At 35.5% G+C, this 17616-nt stretch overlaps 1 protein-coding gene and 1 non-coding gene across 12 annotated transcripts in view; both read left to right on the forward strand.

Moving 5' to 3' along the window:
- CEP128 (centrosomal protein 128) overlaps positions 1-17616 on the forward strand; it is a 402179-nt gene that overhangs the window by 275878 nt on the left and 108685 nt on the right. The gene's annotated exons all lie outside the window — the stretch shown is intronic.
- On the forward strand, positions 16365-16471 carry LOC144220555 (U6 spliceosomal RNA). Its single transcript, XR_013331779.1, has one exon. It is a non-coding gene; the product is annotated as a U6 spliceosomal RNA (small nuclear RNA).

Consider the following 17616-nt stretch of genomic DNA (forward strand, 5'->3'; position numbering starts at 1 on the left):
ATATTTGTTTTTTTTGTTTTGTTTTGGGTTTTTTTTAGATGTTTATTTTGAGAGAGAGGGAGAGTGCACAAATGCAAGCAGGTAAAGGGCAGAGATAGAGAATCCCAAGACACCATCTCGGCCTACTCTGAGATCATGACCTGAACTGAAATCAAGAGTCAGAAAGAAGCTTAACTGAGCCACCCCGGCTCTATTTTTTCCTATTTGGTATAGACGTATTTTTATTTATTCTTCTTGATTCTTTAATACCAGAATCCCAATTCTAAGAGATTTTTTTTAACCATCATATCTTTTAAAATTCCTTCTGTTTTTAGCCAACTAATAAAACTCCTGTTAGCCACATGATGGAATTTTTCATCCTAAACTTAATATACCTCACTACTCGTTAGTATCTTACCTTTCTATCCCCTGTATGACATTCTATGTAATTTCTTTAGACAGCTTCTCCAGTTTAGATACTGGTGGAAAAAAAAGGTTTGGTAATCTAAAACCTATTTATTGAAATGTTAGTAGTAATGACTATTATTTTTCATTTCTATTAATTATTTTTTATGTATTCCTGTGTGTGTGTGTGTGTGTGTGTGTGTGTGTCTGTATGTGTCTTAAAATAATTGGAAACTTATTTTACAGATTTTTTCAATTGTATTACCTTAAATTGGGGGGTGTCAATCTTCTGATTTTGGGTTTCTTTTTTTTTTTTTATTGGTAGACACATTTCCTTGTGTGCTTTGTAATTACTGCTTGTGAGTTATCTAAATGGGAATTTTACGTAATCCGGCTTATGAAAGTTTTCCTACACAGCAGTCTTATGTTCACTTCTTCATATGCCTCAGAGAAATCCCACACCCAAGACCAGTTTGAAAATGTTAATTTCTTCCATGCGGCACTCATATACTGTGTGGGTAGTATACATTTTTACTCCACACCTATATACAAACAATATACATTTGTATTCCAAACCTGTATACAGACATGTTGTATACAAACATAGGAGCCCTGGTCATGCTTTCTTATCATCTCTCTGGGTCATGAGGACCATTTTAAGGAGTTTCACTGGTGGTGCAGCCCCTTAGGGCAGAGTAATTCAGAGTTTTGGTCAGTAGGCCCGCAGCATCAGCATTCCCTCCGAGCTTGTGAGAGACACAGAATCTAGATCTGCTGAGTCACACTCTTTGGAAGTGGATTGAGGGATCCAGGTTTTAACCTCTAGGTGGTCATTATGAATATTGAAGTTTGGGAAGTATAGCCTTAGAGAGGATTCTAACTTCATGCAATAATCCCTGTTCCAGCTTGCTATCCCATTTAGGCAGGGCTCAAGACCTTGTTTCCTGTCAGCTAATGGGCACTAAAATCTAAGACTTTAGCTGTAAGCACCTATCTGTAGGTCTGATAGACCTCCCTCAGTCCTGTCCCTTCCTCAAGGTCTGTTGCAATAACTTGTTGGCCCATCTCAGGTTGTCATTTTACTCTCTGAGCATGCAGAGACAGCTCTCTTTTTTTTCTTCTTATGAATTCAACTGTGCATTTTATTCAGAATTTCAAGATCTGTGCAGTAAAAGGACTCCTAGCATAGCTAGAGTCACCTTGTTGCCAGAAGACTTAGCTCAGTTGTTCATGTTGTATACTGATGTTATCTTGAATAGTGAGTACACACTGTGATTTGTTTTAAATTTGGATACTGGGAATAGATATGTGGACCTCAGTTTTCCATCTGTAATTACCTGGGGATTACAGGTTCTTTAAATGTTCACCAAAAGAAAAGAAAAAAAAAAGATATGGGAATAAAAACTGAAGCAAAGGTATTGACATAGTATCTTTTAGGAGTGTTGGATACTCAAAATTCTCACATATTACAAAATGGAATCAAGATCATTTTTCTCAGGAGTGGTTGCCTTGCGGTGTAATAAGCTAAGTGTTTTACATGTGTTATCTAATTAAATCCTTAGAAATAGTCCACTCCCATTTTATACCTGAGAAAGCTAAAGCCTGGAGAGTGTAAGGTGTCTGGCCCAAATCACATCACTGTCAACTGAAGTGGGATTTGAACCCATGCAGCCCAACTGCAGAACTGAGGCTTTAACCAATATACCACACGTCCTCTTAGGCAAGAGAAACAGCATTTTGATGAAACATGGTTTGTCTGTCACAATAATCACTTTGCCCCATTTCCTATTTAATTTTACAACAATCCTACAAGTAGTTTTTACCAGTCACCCCACTCTTTTATGGTTTTTAAGAGATGGTAGTGTTATTAACTATTTTGCCCCAGTGAATCTGAGTTGAATTTGAACCTAAGTCTATTTCCTGCCAAAGCACCCTCCATATGGTAAGTGAGCTGGCTTGCTTTGTTCAAAATTTGTCCCTCTGTCATTATAAGATACTTTATTGACTGCAAAGTCGCCGACCCAACCACTGGAAGTTTTTATATAGAGGACAAAGTAATTTCCAGTTGCGTCCTGTGATTAACAGAATTGTTGGACTAAGTTATCTAAAACAAAGTAGTCTTACAACTGATTGGCAGTAGGGCCATTAATTGTGTCCTATTCTTCCTGGGTTTCAATTTTCTCTTGTTTGTTTTTCTTAATGTTTGTTTTTGAGAGAGAGAGAGAGAGAGAGCGCGCGCAGACACTAGGGAGGTGCAGAGAAAGAGGGGTATATAGGATCCGAAAAGTGGGCTCTGTGCTGACCACTTAGAACAGAGAACCTGATGCAGGGCTCGAACTCAAATGAACCTGTGAGATCATGACCTGAGCCAAAGTCAGACACTTAACCAATTGGGCCACCCAGGTGCCCCTCACCTGTTTGGTTTTTTTTTTAAACAACATCATCTCTAAATGCTTTTGTAGCTCTGATATTCTAATTCAGTACCAGTAGTTCATAATACTCTAGTTTTTTAAACCGCAGACAGTTAAGTCTTAATGTTTCAGTCTTACTTTGCCACTTTTTCCTCAGTGAGAGTCCACATAGTACTTTGTGATGTGTAGCCCTATGAATTTGAAACATTCGTAACTGATGTGGGGAGAACAAAAGTAAACTTGGACATCTTAAATGACCCTCCTGCTCTTTGCTTCTTAAGAATCTCATTAGCAGCTGTCATCATGACTGAAATGCAAACGCTTGTTAAAATACTTAATATCACAGAAAGTAGTCTTTTGAATTTGGGTAATTTAGCATAACAGAGAAAAGTGCAAATTCTAAGTCCATCTTGGATTAGAGGGCCAGCCCTGCTAATTCCCTGTCATGAAGGGGAGTTTTTCTCCCAGCCTGTTTTCTCCTCTGTGAAATGGGGGAAATAATAGTCTCTGCATAATTGGGTGAGGATTAAGTGAGCAAAGGCATGAACACCTTTAGTGCAGTGTCTGGAGCACAGTAAGCCCTTATAAATTTTAGCTATTCTTACTGTCATTGTCACCATGATGATTCCTATTAAGAATTTTTCCCTCGTATGATAGCTCTCACTGAATGAACTACCAGGAGAGTAAAAATGTAGTACTGAAATCAATGCAGAGTTTTTAGTTGTGTTAAATAAGTATTTCAGTGTGGTAGTGACACCATTCTCATCAGCAAGAGTAAAATTGAATGGGCCACAGGAGACCCATTCTACATGAAGCACATCTGTAGTTACTCCCTTTGGGATATAGCAGTTGCTGCGATTGCAGATACAGTTGACCCTTGAACAATATGTGTCCAGATCTATATGGATTTTTTTTTTATCAGTACCATACTATATCAATTTTTTTTTCTCTTATGACTTTCTTAGTATTTTCTCTTATCTAGGTTAGTCTATTGTAAGAAAACAGTGCATAATACATATAACATACACAATATATGTTAATCAGCTGTTTATGTTATCTGTCAGGCCTCTGGTCAACAGTAAGGCTTTATGTTTTGGTGGAGTCAGAAGTGCTATGTGGGGTTTGCACTGTTCAGGGGTCCGCGCTCCTACCCCTTGTCTTGTTCAAAGGTCACCTGTGTAGCCTTCCTGCATGTGAGCTTGTGTTATCGTGCGTCCCAGGCTGCAGACCGTTCTTACATGAGTTGAGACACTCTCTGTCTCAATCCTGTATTCCACTGGGCCCCTCTGCCGCTGTCACTTCTAAGCAATTGACGTATGGAGTTGTGCTTTCGTGCCCCTGTAACATCTCTCCTGGCCTCCTTTCCCACATCCACTCACCATTGGGCAGATGGGTGGCCGGTCCATTTTCATCAGTCCTCTCGACATGCTCAGTGCTAGGAAGCCAAGTTGTTCAGCTGCTGTGGCTGACGGTGTATCTCTGGGTTTTACTCTCAGAGATCTTCTGCAGCTATTCCCGTAACTGGCTTGCCTAGAGTATCATGTGTCGACAAAAGTAATATTTGGTGGACCCTGATCTTCCCCTGGATTTTAATGCCAAGCTGTCTATATTTTTGGGTTCCTGGCAAGGTGATTGTTTAACTTCACATTTTTTGAATTGCAGATTTCAGCTCTATGCTATTGCTAGTTTATGTGACTATAGAGGTTCCCTGTTAATAAGTGATATTTGATCTTCGTATCTAAAACCTAATTTTTGGATCATAACACAGGGATGATTTCTTGCAGTGATTAATATACTCCAAACCTGATTAATGTCCTCTATTACTATTTATCATATATTTACAACTCATTATACACTAATCCCTGAGGATGCAAATTCAATAACATATATGACCTTTCTAGGACAGGTTACAACAGGTGTATACTTGGTAATAATTCCTTGCCCCTTTTGATAGCCTTTTCTATGTGTACTTTATACTTCTTAGTAAAAAAGTCAGAAAAAAAAGGATGTGGTCTGACCTCCAGGAATATATTGTCTACTAAGAAAGCAAACATGTAAATTAGTGATTTTTAAGCTGTGTTGTATGCTATTACATGAGCAAATGTCTCTGGGAGCACAGAGAAAAGTCACCTTATACGAGGGATTTATGAGAAAATTCTTAGAAGAGGTGACAGTATACCAGAGTTGTAAAGGTTAAGTTGTGGGCATTCAGAAGACCAGGAGCAGCATTATACGAACAAGATCCCGTGGAGCAACCTACTTGCATGTTTGGGGGTGGGTCATGGGAGACAAAATTAGGCTACTCACATTATTGAACCAGATCTGCAGAGACCCTGAATGTTAACCTGAGGGGTTGAAGGACAGTACGATTAACTAGTAATAATTAAAGTATAGTCATGAGAAGAGAAATTCTCAAAAGCTAGTGAGAGTGAGTGACAAAAGAATTAGGAAGGATGTCTGGAGAGCCATGTCCCATGAGCCAAGGAGAGGGTGAGTTTCCAGGATGGGAATTTGGTTAGGACTGTCCAGTGTTACAAAGATCCCAAATAAGTAAGATAAGAATAGAAGTGTCCATTGGCTTCAGCATTATTTGGAGGTTTTTAATAGTAATAGAATTATATAGAACAAAGCACACTATATTATTTCTGAGCAAGTCATTTTGTTGTCTTTTCTTTTTATCCTTTTTTTTTTTTAAGGTTTTTATTTATTTCTAGGAGAGAGAGAGAGAGACAGTGTGAGCAGGGGAGGGTTAGAGAGAGAGGGAGTCACAGACTGAAACAGGCTCCAGAATCTGAGCTGGCAGTCAGCGCAGAGCCCGACGCGGGGCCCGAACCCACGAACCGCGAGATCATGACCTAAGCGAAAGTCGGACGCTTAACCGACTAAGCCACCCAGGCGCCCCTTTTTGTTTTTGTTTTTGTTTTTTCTTTTCTTTCTTTTCTTTCTTTTTATCCTTTTTAACCATCTCATTTTTTTCTTCCCATTTTATTCATCTTCTGTGTCTCTATTAATTCTTATATCTCTTTCCCTTTATCTATAACTCTTTCCCCCGAAGCCTTATCTGGTTAAATATGAAAGAGATTATTTTATTATGAAAAATTATGTATAAAATATTTTCTGTAATCACTTTTTCTTGAGATTAACCAATTACATAAATAATTAAATTATTTTCTTTGTGCTCATTATGATGACGAGAAAGTGGCATATTTGCATTTGCACGTATCTCAGCTTTCCCATCATAAAGAACTCTGTTTCCTGAAAGATTCTTTTGCTGTCTTCTACCCAGGTTCTATTCTGGTCCTCTCCCTGGGTACCTATGCTTTCTTAATTCACAGGAATCAAAATATAATGAAGATGTTTAGAAATATGTTATTCATTACATACATACATATACACACATATGCATAGAGAGCAAGACATCATCTCTTGTAAAGGGCCATTTGGATAAGGATTTTGGGAAATGCTTTTTTTTTTAATGCTTTCCTTTGTTTCAGAATAGTTTTGAAGCAAACAGCAGTTACTCTATGTAGTTTGTGCTGCACATAACTGTAAGATCACAACCATCATTACCTAGCAGCTATTTTTATTTAAGAACAGCATTTCTGGTTTCTCTGATATTTAGGGATTTTAGAAATTACTTTCAAAGTGTAATTGGATCTATTAAGCTTTCCTGATTTCAGTTGAATTCAGTGTCTCTGGGTGTGTTATTTTATTTTCATAACTACTATTCAGGTATCTAAATTTTACGAGGTCCATTTTTCCTCTTTAGGCTAATGTTGATTACTAGTGTTTTGATATACCATTTTGCTTTCAGTTTTCAAGATACAGTATTATTAAGGAATTCACAGACTCAATATGATTTTCCTTTGATATTTTTGAAATTGAAATTCTGGTTATATCTCAAATGAAAATGCATGGTACTCTAAGTAGCTAAGAATCATGATGTTCTGAGCTAGTAAGATCTAATGTGGTAATCACCAAGGACACTTTACGTAACAAGAGCTGTACATTGATCAAATTAATATGGTTATTCTGTTTATTCATACTGTTCCTTATCTTAGAATTTAACATTCTTCCTTTTCATTCTTTGTGTACATCTGCATAATTCTATATTATCTTTGTTTAATCTTACACTTCTTTTACCAAGTCATTTTGGGATTTTTGAGATGATTTTATCATAACTTTATCAAATCTAATAAAACAACTGTGAAATCCATTAAGCATATGGGACAAAAAAATGATTACCATTGTTTCAGAATAGTTAAAACTCAGACTACACTTTTGTGGCTTACACCACATAAAACAAGATCATAGCTATTATCAGGCTAGCAGTTACTTTTATTTTTTTTAATGTTTATATATTTTGAGAGGGAGAGAGCCAGAATGAGCAGGAGAGGGACATAGATAGAGGAGAATTCCAAGCAGGCTCTGTGTGGACATCACCGGCTCGATCCCACAAATTGGAAGATCCTGACCTGAGCCAAAACCAAGAGTCAGAAACTTAACAGAGTGAGCCACCCAGGGACTCCATAGCAGGTTCTTTTATATCTCAGTTTTTAAGAGCAGTATTCACTGATTTTTCTTATATGAAAATGTTTATACTTTAAAAGAAACATAATCTAAGATACTATGATACTAGTGTTAAATTGAATTATCCATATATTGTATTGAGGCCCTTTTCAATAGATTTCACTGTTGATTTACTTCACCATAATTTATAATGGACTTTCTTTCTCATTCCGAACTAAATTTACTTTAGCTAAAAATTAATCACTTTTTTTTTTTTTTGGTTGCTTGATGCTGGTGTCTAGTTTTCTTTTTTCCCCCTCAATAATACATGGCAATGTAAAATTGTTAATATTTTCTCTTCAGTCTTTTAATATTTAATAAAGATGAATACATTTAATAACAAAAGTGAAAATTCCATATGATTCTTGTAACATAATAGGTTTTCAGTACTTTACCATTGATTCCAATGTTTAAACCTAAAATGATACATTGAAGATTTATTTCAAAATCTACCATTAGTTCTGTTCCTTTGCTATACATTTGCACACTCTGTTTTCTTATGTATTCTGCCAGGAATAACTTATGCATATATAAGCAAATAAAATATATTTTTTTCTATTTTTACTTAACTGACATACTGCATACTGTTTAACATCATGCTTTTTATATAGCATACTTTGAAGATCTTTCTTTCCCTATTAATGTATGATGAGCTTCTTCATTCTTCTTAGCAACTGTATAGAAATTTCACTGTGTGAATATACTGTACTTCTTTTACAAGTTTCCTTGCCTACATGAATTTAATATAGTCTCAGCTTTTGCTGTAACACCACAATGAATGTGTGTGTGTGTGTGTGTGTGTGTGTGTGTATGTGTGATTTGTTCAAGTAAAAGTATAGCCGTTGAATAAATTTCCAAAAGTAGAATTGTTAAGGCAAAGGGCATGTGATTGATCATTATGGTAGTATTTGTATAATTTCTTTCCAAAGTGTTATACCAATTTATACTCCCTCTAGGAATGAATGAAAATATGTGCTTTCCCATACATATAGCAATAATGTGTTCATACTTTTTACTTGATTGTTAAACCAAAGGTTTTAGCCCTATTTTATGTAAATACTGAGATGCAGGAATGATGAAATATCCCATGAATTATAGTTTATAGTATTCATAACATAATGCCACATCTACCATTCTGTGTCACCTACCACATAATACGTTGTTATATTCTTGTACCTCTTCTGAGTTATTAAAACATAAAGCAACATTAACTTAATGGTAGGAGTAAATAACCATGCAAACAGAATATAAGGACAGTAGTATTCCTGGATATATGCTGAAATATATACAGAGTTTAGTTCCCAATAAGATTTCATTTCACACAAGTAAGTAAAATTTTGGTAATTTTATAAAATGGTTTTAAGTCAACTAGCCATTTATCTTTACAAAAAAAAAAAGATACAGTATGATCCATACCACACTTCTTTCAAGGAAATTAACGCCAAGTAGATCAAAGATTTACACATTTAAAAAAAAACACATTAAAAAATATATATATACTTGCAACATTTATTAATAAAAAACAAAGGGAGAGGACTGTGCATATATATACACACATCACATATGAACATGCCAATACAATGAGTTGGAAATGAAATTTAGAAAGTGGTAATAGAAGTTAACTTGTGGTTACCTAAGAGATGAGGAGTCAATGTTTGAGTATTAGGGAATGAAGGAATTAAGGTTACTTTTGAAAATATGCTAGGGCAATATCAATTCACAGAAAAATTGGTAGGAGGGTACAGAGACCCCTGCCCATGCGCAGGCCTCCGGCATTAGCAGCCTCCCTTCCCAGAGTGCTACATTTGTTACATTTGATGAACCTGCATTGACACATCATAATCACCCAAAGTCCATACTTTATATTAGGGTTCACCCTTGGCATTGTGCATTTTGTGAGTTTGGACAAATGTATGATAACATGTTTCAATTACTTTAATACCATACAGAGTATTTTCAGCGCCCTAAAAATCCCCTATGTTCTGCCGTTTTTTTTCTCCCCACTCCCAATCCTCTGGCACCATTGCTCTTTTCACAGCCTCCATAGTTTTGCCTTTTCCAGAATGTCATATAATCCAAATCATGCAGCATGTAACCTTTTCAGATTGGCTTTTTTTTTTTTTTACACGTTTGCAATGTGCATTTATGGTTCTTCTGTGTCTTTCTGTGTCTTGATAGCTCATTTCTTTTTAGTGCTGAGTAATATTTCATTGTCCGGATGTACCATAGTTGATCCATTCAGGTACAGAAGGGCATCTTGCCTGCTTCCGAGTTTTGACAATAATGAATAAAGCTATTATAAACATCCATGTTCGTATTCTTTATGTGGACATAAGTTTTCAACTTTTTGGGGGTCAGTACCAAGGAGTGCTATTGTTGAACTATATGGTAAGAGTTGGTGTCGTTTTGTAAGAAACTGCCAAACTGTCATCGAAAGCTGCTGTATCATTTTGCATTCCCATTGGCAGTTCATTACCAATCCTAGCACTCCACATCCTCGCCAGCATTTGCTGTTGTACATGTTCCACATTTTGGCTGTTCCAGTAGATTTGCATTGGGATATCATTGTTTTTATTTGTATTTCCTTGATGGCATATTATATGAAGTATCTTTCAATATGTTCTATATCGTCTTTGGTGAGATGTCTTTTAAGGTCTTTTGCCCATTTCTGAATCATGTTTGTTTTCTCATTGTGAGTTTTAAGAGTTCTTTTTATATTTCAGGTAATAGTCCTGTCAGATATCTTTCGTGATTATTTTCTCCCAGTCTGTGGCTTGTCTTCTGATTCTCTTGATGTTGTCTCTCACAGAGAAGTTTTTAATTGTAATAAAGCCCATCTTATCAATTATTAATTTCATGAGTTGTGTTTTTGGTATTGTATCTAAAAAAAATCATTGTACCGAAGGTCATCTAGATTTCCTCCTATATGTTATCTTCTAGGAATTTTATAGCATTTTATTTTACATGTAGGTCTGTGATCCATATTGAGTTAACTTTTGTGAAGGGTGTAAGGTCTGTGTTTAGATACACTTTTTTTGCATATGAAAGTCCAGTTGTTGAAGCGCCATTTGCTGAAGAGACTATCTTTGCTCCATTTTATTGTCTTTGTTCCTTTGTCAAAGAATGAGAAAGAATGAAATCTGGCCATGTGTAGCAACATGGATGGATCTTGAGGGTGTTATGCTGAGCAAAATAAGTCAGGCAGAGAAGGACAGTTACCATATGTTTGCACATATAGGAGGATTAGGAGGAACTTAATGGAGGACCGTGGGGGAGAAGAAGAGGGGAAATAGTGGGGGAGAGGGAGGGAGGCAAACCATGAGAGACTCTTGAATGTTGAGAACAAACTGAGGACTGATGAGTATGGGGGAGAGGGGAAGGGGGGTGATGGGCATGGAGGAGGGCACTTGTGGGGATGAGCACTGGGTGTTATATGGAAACCAACTTGACAACAAACTATTAAAAAAAAGATGAGTGGACTATATTTATGTGGGTTATTTCTCGGCTTAATATTTTATTGATCTAATCTTGTACTAATACCACACTGTCCTGGTTATTGTAGCTTTATAGTAAGTCTTGAAGTCAGGTACCATCAGTCTTCCTACTTTGTTCTTCAATATTGTGTTGACTATTCTGGATCTTTTGCTTCTTAGAAATTTTAGAATCAGTTTGTCATTGTCCATAAAATAAATCCTGTTGCTGGGATTTAATTGGGATTTCACTGAATCTATAGGTCAACTTAGGAAGAACTGATATCTTTACAATTTGAGTCTGTCTATCTGTGAACATGGAATATTTTCTCCATTGATCTAGTTTTTCTTTGATTTTGTTCATCAGTGTTTTGTCATTTTCCTCAAATTGATCTTATATGTCTTTCATTAGGTTTATACCTTAGTATTTCATTTCAGGGATACTAATGTAAATAGTATTATGTTTTAAATTTCAAATTCCACTTGTTCATTGATGGTATAGAGGAAAGAAGTTGACCTTTGTATATAACCCAGTATCCAACAACCTTGTTTATACTTACTAGTTTCAGGACATAAATATATTTTTTGTTTTTCATGTCTATTCTTTCAGATTTTCTACATATATGATCTTGTCATCTATTAATAAAGACAGGTGTGTGTGTGTGTGTGTGTGTGTGTGTGTGTGTGTTTACTTCTTTCCCAATCTGCATAACTTTTCTTTTTCTTCGTCTTCTTGCATTAGCAAAGATCCAAAATGATACAGAAAAAGAATGGTGACGGTGTCTGGGTGGCTTAGTCAGTTAAACATCTGACTCTTGATTTCAGCTCAAGTCATGATCTCACAGTTTGTGAGATTAAGCCCCACATTGGGCTCTGAGCTAAGTGTAGAGCCTGCTTGGGATTCTCTCTCTCTCAATCTCTCTCTCTCTCTCTCCTCTCTGCCTCTCCCCTGCTTGTTTGCTTGCTTACTCTCTCCATCTCTCTCAAAAAAAATAAACACAAAAAAAAAAAAAAAAAAAAAAGGAGGAGGAGGAAAGGAATGGTGAGAGGAGATACCCTAAGTGGGAAAGCTTCAAGTTTCTCACTGTTAAGAATGATATTAGCTATAAATTTTTGTGTCAGGTGTAGAAAGTTTCCCTCTATTCCTGTTATTCTGAGAATTTTTTCATGAATAGGTATTAGATTTTGTCGAGTGCTTTTTGTTATCCATTGATGTGATCATGCAGTTTTTCTTTTTTAATCTGTTAATATGATGGCGCACATTAGTTGAATTTTAAATGTTAAACCAACCATACATACCTGGTATGAATCTCACTTGTTTGTGGTGTAAGATTCTTTTTATACATTATTGGATTTGTTTTCTGAATATTTTGTTGGAAGTTTTTCCATCTGTGGTAATAAGTGATATTGATCTGTAGTTTTCTTGTAATTATTTGCTACTCTTGGTATTAAAATGTTCCGGTCTCATGAGTTAGGAAGTACTCCCTCTGCTTTTATCCTTTGAAAGAGATTGTAGAAAGTTGGTATAATTTCTTCCTTATAATTAAATTCACCTGTGAACTCATCTGGGCATGGTGTTTTATGTTTTGGGGCTGGGGAGTTTAAATTATTGATTGAATTTCTTTTAAAAATCTAGATTTATTTATATTATCTATTCTTGCATGAGTTTGGGCAGATTGTCTCTTTTAAGGAATTGGTCTGTTTCACCTATAGGTTCTCAAATTTGCGGTATTTTTTTCTTATTCTTTTTATTTCTATGGGATAAATGTGATGGAAATAGTGATGCCTCTTCTTTTGTTTCCAATATTAGTAATTTGTGCCCTGTCTCTTTCTCTTAGTTACCCTGTCTAGAGTCTCTTCAATTTTATTGATCTTTATTGAGAAATAGCTTTTGGCTTCACTGATTTTTTTTCTCTGTTGATTCCCTATTTTCACTTCCATTGATATCTGCTCTGTATCTCACTATTTCTTTTCTAACGCTTACTTTGTATTTAATTTGCTTCTCTTTTTCTAGTTTCCTAAGGTAGAAAGTTAGATTACTGATTTTTTGATCTTCCTTCTTTGCTAATATATGCATTCAGTACTATTTCCTTGTAAGCAGTGTTTTCCCAGCATCCCAGAAATTTTGATAAGTGGTGTTATTTTTACTTAGTTCAAAGTATTTCTTAATTTCTCTTGATATTTCTCCTTTGACTCCTATGTTATTTAGAAGTGTATTATTTTATATCCACATATTGGGGATTTTCAATTTAGCTTTCTATTATTTTCTAGTTTAATTCCCATTGTAGTCTGAGGACAGGCGTTGTATGTCCTATTCTTTTAAATTTGTAAGATATCATTTATGGCCCAGAAGGTTGTCCATCTTGGTGAGTGTTCTGTGTGAGCTCGAGAAGATTGTGTTTTGCTGTTGGATGAAGTAGTCTATTGATATCTGTTATATCCAGTTCATTGATGGTGTTGAATACAACTCCATCCTTACTGATTTTCTGCCACTGAATCTGTCCATTTTTGATAGAGGGTTTTTGAAGTCTCTAGCTGTTATAGCGGATACATCTATTTATCTTTGTAGTTCTACACTTTTGCCTAATGTAGTTTGATGCTCTGTTTTGTACGTACATGTTAATGATTGCTATGTCTTCTTGGAAAATTGATCCCATCATCATTATAAATGCCCTTCTTTATTCCTAATTACTTTCCTTGCTTTGAAGTCTGCTCTGTCTGAAATTAATATAGCTATTCCTGGGTCTTTTAATTACTAGCAGCATGGTTTATTTTTGTCCACCCATTTACTTGTAATCTATATATGTCTTTATATTTAAAGTAGATTTGTAAATAACATATAGTTGGGTCACTGTATTTTAGTGTACTCTAAAAATCTCTCCATATATTTAGACCATTGATATTCAAAGTGATTTTGATATAATTGGGTTAATATTTACCGTATTTGTTACTGTTTTCTATTTGTTGCTCCTGTTCTTTGTTCCTATTTTTCATCCACTCTTTTTCTCCCTGTTTGGGGTTTTAGTATTTTATATAATTCTATTTTCTTTGTTTCTTAGCATATTAGTTATGTATTTTTTTCTTTTATGTAGTGTGTACCCTAGAGTTTGTAATATATATTCACAACTAATACAAGTCTGCTTTCAAGTAACACTGTACCACTTTGCTGGTAGTATAAGTACCTTTTAAATTACAAAATAATCCTAATTTTCCTCCTTTTCATCTTTTATGTCATTATTGTTATTGATTTCACTTATGTATAAGCATAGATTTATGTGCATGTATATATATACACACATAAGTACATATATAAGCATGCATAATACATTGTTGCTACTATTATTTTGAACAAACTGCTATCTGTTAGATTATTTAAGAATAAAAAAATAAAAGCTTTTATTTTACCTTCACTAATTCCTTCTTCAATCCTTTTTCTTTATGTAGATCATGAAACTTACTCTTCACTGTAAACCTTTTCCAACTCTTTTACTTGTTCTACATACATGTATAAACTTTTAAAAAGTCAATAATAGTGTCCTCTTTTGGTCCAAAAAATATGAGTCCAGGTGTTTCCTTCTTATTGCATTCTTTCCAAAGGGACTGATTTCTCCAAAGGATGGAGTGTTGTGCTATTTTTGCCTGGTATTTACATTGAGGTTAACTCTGTTGGTTAGAGTGTACTGGTAATGACACCAGTGACATGGGTTTTATTTCCATGTGGTTCAGTTAACTTTGCTTTTCCACTGCCACAGACTGCGCCCATAATTATGTCTAAAATGTGTTCCTGGCCCAAGGGAGACCTGATGAAGCAAAGTGCAAATCCATCACCATGTGGGAAAATGGACACCCAAATGTTCACCCAACTGATGGGAGAAGGGGGTGATTGAGGGGTACTATCATAGTGGAATCTCTAAGTTCACATCTTAAACAGATTTGTATTATTTATGATATAAAGTTCAAGGTACCTGATTTAATGTTTTGGTTTTAAAAGGTTTAAAGTCAGTTACAGGCAAGGAGATTCAGTTTATAAGCCAATCTTGAAATATTAACCAAGGTTACGTTTTGAAAAAAAAAAATGACTCATGCTTAGCCCTTCCCAATTACATAATATTTACTTATCCAAATGCTTTACTAAGTTAAAAATATCTCAGCTGTATATTTGACATTGCATATAACAAATATTTGATTATGTATTTTATTGAAAATGAAGACTTTAGTGTGGAAATTTGTGATCTTAGTCTTTACAGTATCATCATATGTCTCCAGTATCCTCAGATCATGGTTCAGCAAGCTCTTAAGTCTCAGAAACCAGAATACTTTAGTTTTTGACAAAAATTTATAATATACATTCATTAACTGATATTCATTAGGTGTTGACTGGGTTCCAGGTTCTTTGTTGAATAAGTGCACAGAGACACTTTACAGTCCCCAAAGAGCCCTGATGCAATGAGGGAGGCAGGGCAGATAAATAAGGAGACCGTTTAAATTTTTTTAAAATAGTGTGAAAGTGGTATGTTAAATTAGCCACGCACAGAGTAGTGACTATGAGACAGTTACAAAGGAAATCTAACTCCAGATGGACAAGTAAGAGCTAGCCAGGGTAAATGAGGTAGATGGGGTACCCTAGGCAGAAAAAAACAAACTTGGACATAGAAGTTGAAGGGAGCATACTACATTGTAGATCAGCAAAAAGTTGTGTTTTTTTTTATTATTTAAATTATATATTTATTTTTTTAATAGTTTATTGTCATGTTTGTTTCCATACGACACCCAGTGCTCATCCCCACAAGTTTTTAATATGATTAGAATTTAGAATATGAAAAGGGATGGTGAAAAATAAGACTGGAAAATTAAACAGAGCTCTTAAAGGGAATGTAGACTTTAGGCTGAAATCATCGGGAATTGATTAAGGTATTTTGAGCAGCATTAGGTTGTTGTTGGAGGAAAATGGAGATATGAAATAAGGTGTAATTTCTGTTGTATAAAGTTCAATTTTACATTAGTAGGAAGGCTAGAATTAGAGTCATTAATTCAGTCAGTATTTACTGAGTACCCTCTTTGTGCCTGGCACTGCTCTGGATGCCCGAGATACCTAGTGACCTGAACAAACAAAATCCGTGTTTTCATGATGCTCATATTCTCGTGGAGGGTGAAGGGAAAAAGATCATCAACAGTTAAAAGATACAGAGGAAATATTCTGTAGGTCAAAAAGGACTAAGAAGAAATCAAAACAGGGTGAGTTGGAAGGAACAGATGTGTGTACTGTGTTAGATCCTTTTAGATCAGGGAAGTCGTTTCTAATATGAGCAGAGACCTAAATGAAGTGAAGGATTGAATGGAAAGTTTATTCCAGCCGGAAGGATCCGTCTTGGTGAAGACACTGAGGTAGAGTTAATGGCATAGAGAAGCAAGTAGGGCTGGAGCGAAGACTGCAGGGAGGAGAGCTTTAATAGAGCACAGAGGGAGCCAGTGGAAGTGTTGAAGGAAGCATTGCATATGTGAGGACAGGGCTTAAAAATGAGATCAACTCGTGCTCGCTTCGGCAGCACATATACTAAAATTGGAACGATACAGAGAAGATTAGCATGGCCCCTGCGCAAGGATGACACGCAAATTCGTGAAGCGTTCCNATGAGATCGACTCTGGGAGGAGGGAGAAGCGCTATAGGACTAGCAATCCTTCCCATGTGTCTTTTGCTGTTGTTGCTCACTGTCTCCTTCCTCCTCTTTCTCTAGTTTTCTGTTCTTTTGGTTATCCTGTAACTGGTCACATTTATTATGCAATTTAAATTTTTTCTTAGTATATAGTTATTTTCTTTAGAGCACCTATATATTATGAAAATGAACTATATCTGTTTGTATTTAGATATAGCCTTTGATATTGATAAATATGTATATCAGTACTAAAGTAAGGTAAAGTATAGGGAGTGAAGATTAAAGACAAGAGTGTAAGTAGTGTTATAGATCTTTTTAGATCAGAAAAGTCCTCTCTGATAACATGGCATTCGAACAGAAATCATGTATATGTATACACACGCACATACACAAGTACATATACACATGTTTATGTGTATATATGTGTGTGTTACACATATATATAACAACATTGTGTCCAAGAGTCATATATATGGTCTCCACACATATTCACATATGAAAATGCTGGGAAAAGAGGTCATTGTTTGAGAGTAGAACCTTTGAGTCTGTTACAAACTTGTACACTTGCCTAAACCTTATGGATTAGATTGCAAGTGTAGGACATTCTGTTTCCCAAAGATCACAGTTTCTACTTTAAGGAATCTAAACAGTGAGCATTTTCCTTTCCTTTCTCTGTTTTATGAGGCTAAACTTCCTCTAGCCTGTCAGTTATGATTACGTGTACAGTTCCCAGCTAATGCAAATAAGAAAAACTGCTGACAGAAATAAGGGTTTTAAAGAGACTACCAGAAGTATGGTGGCAACATGAAATTGATTCAGTCAGTGTGCCGGGCAAGTTCACAGAGACTGGATTCTTTGAATATATCTACAAGTCACCACCATCCACATCTTTTACATTTTACGGTCCCATATTTCAGTCAAAATGCTATAGATCTATAAGCACAAAAAAAAAAAAAAAAAAAAAGAACAAAAACCCTAGTGACCCACGTCACTGTTTGTAGATACTTTACTAAATAGCCTTTGAATGCTCTGTTTAACTGTCAATGCATTGTTGCATTGCGGATTTGGGGGATGATGAACCAGAAGCTTTCAAGATTCATGCAAAAAGAAACTATTTTCATTTTATTA

The sequence above is a fragment of the Crocuta crocuta genome, unplaced genomic scaffold (genome assembly GCF_008692635.1).
Source record: "Crocuta crocuta isolate KB4526 unplaced genomic scaffold, BGI_CrCroc_1.0 scaffold186, whole genome shotgun sequence".
Classification (NCBI taxonomy): domain Eukaryota; kingdom Metazoa; phylum Chordata; class Mammalia; order Carnivora; family Hyaenidae; genus Crocuta; species Crocuta crocuta.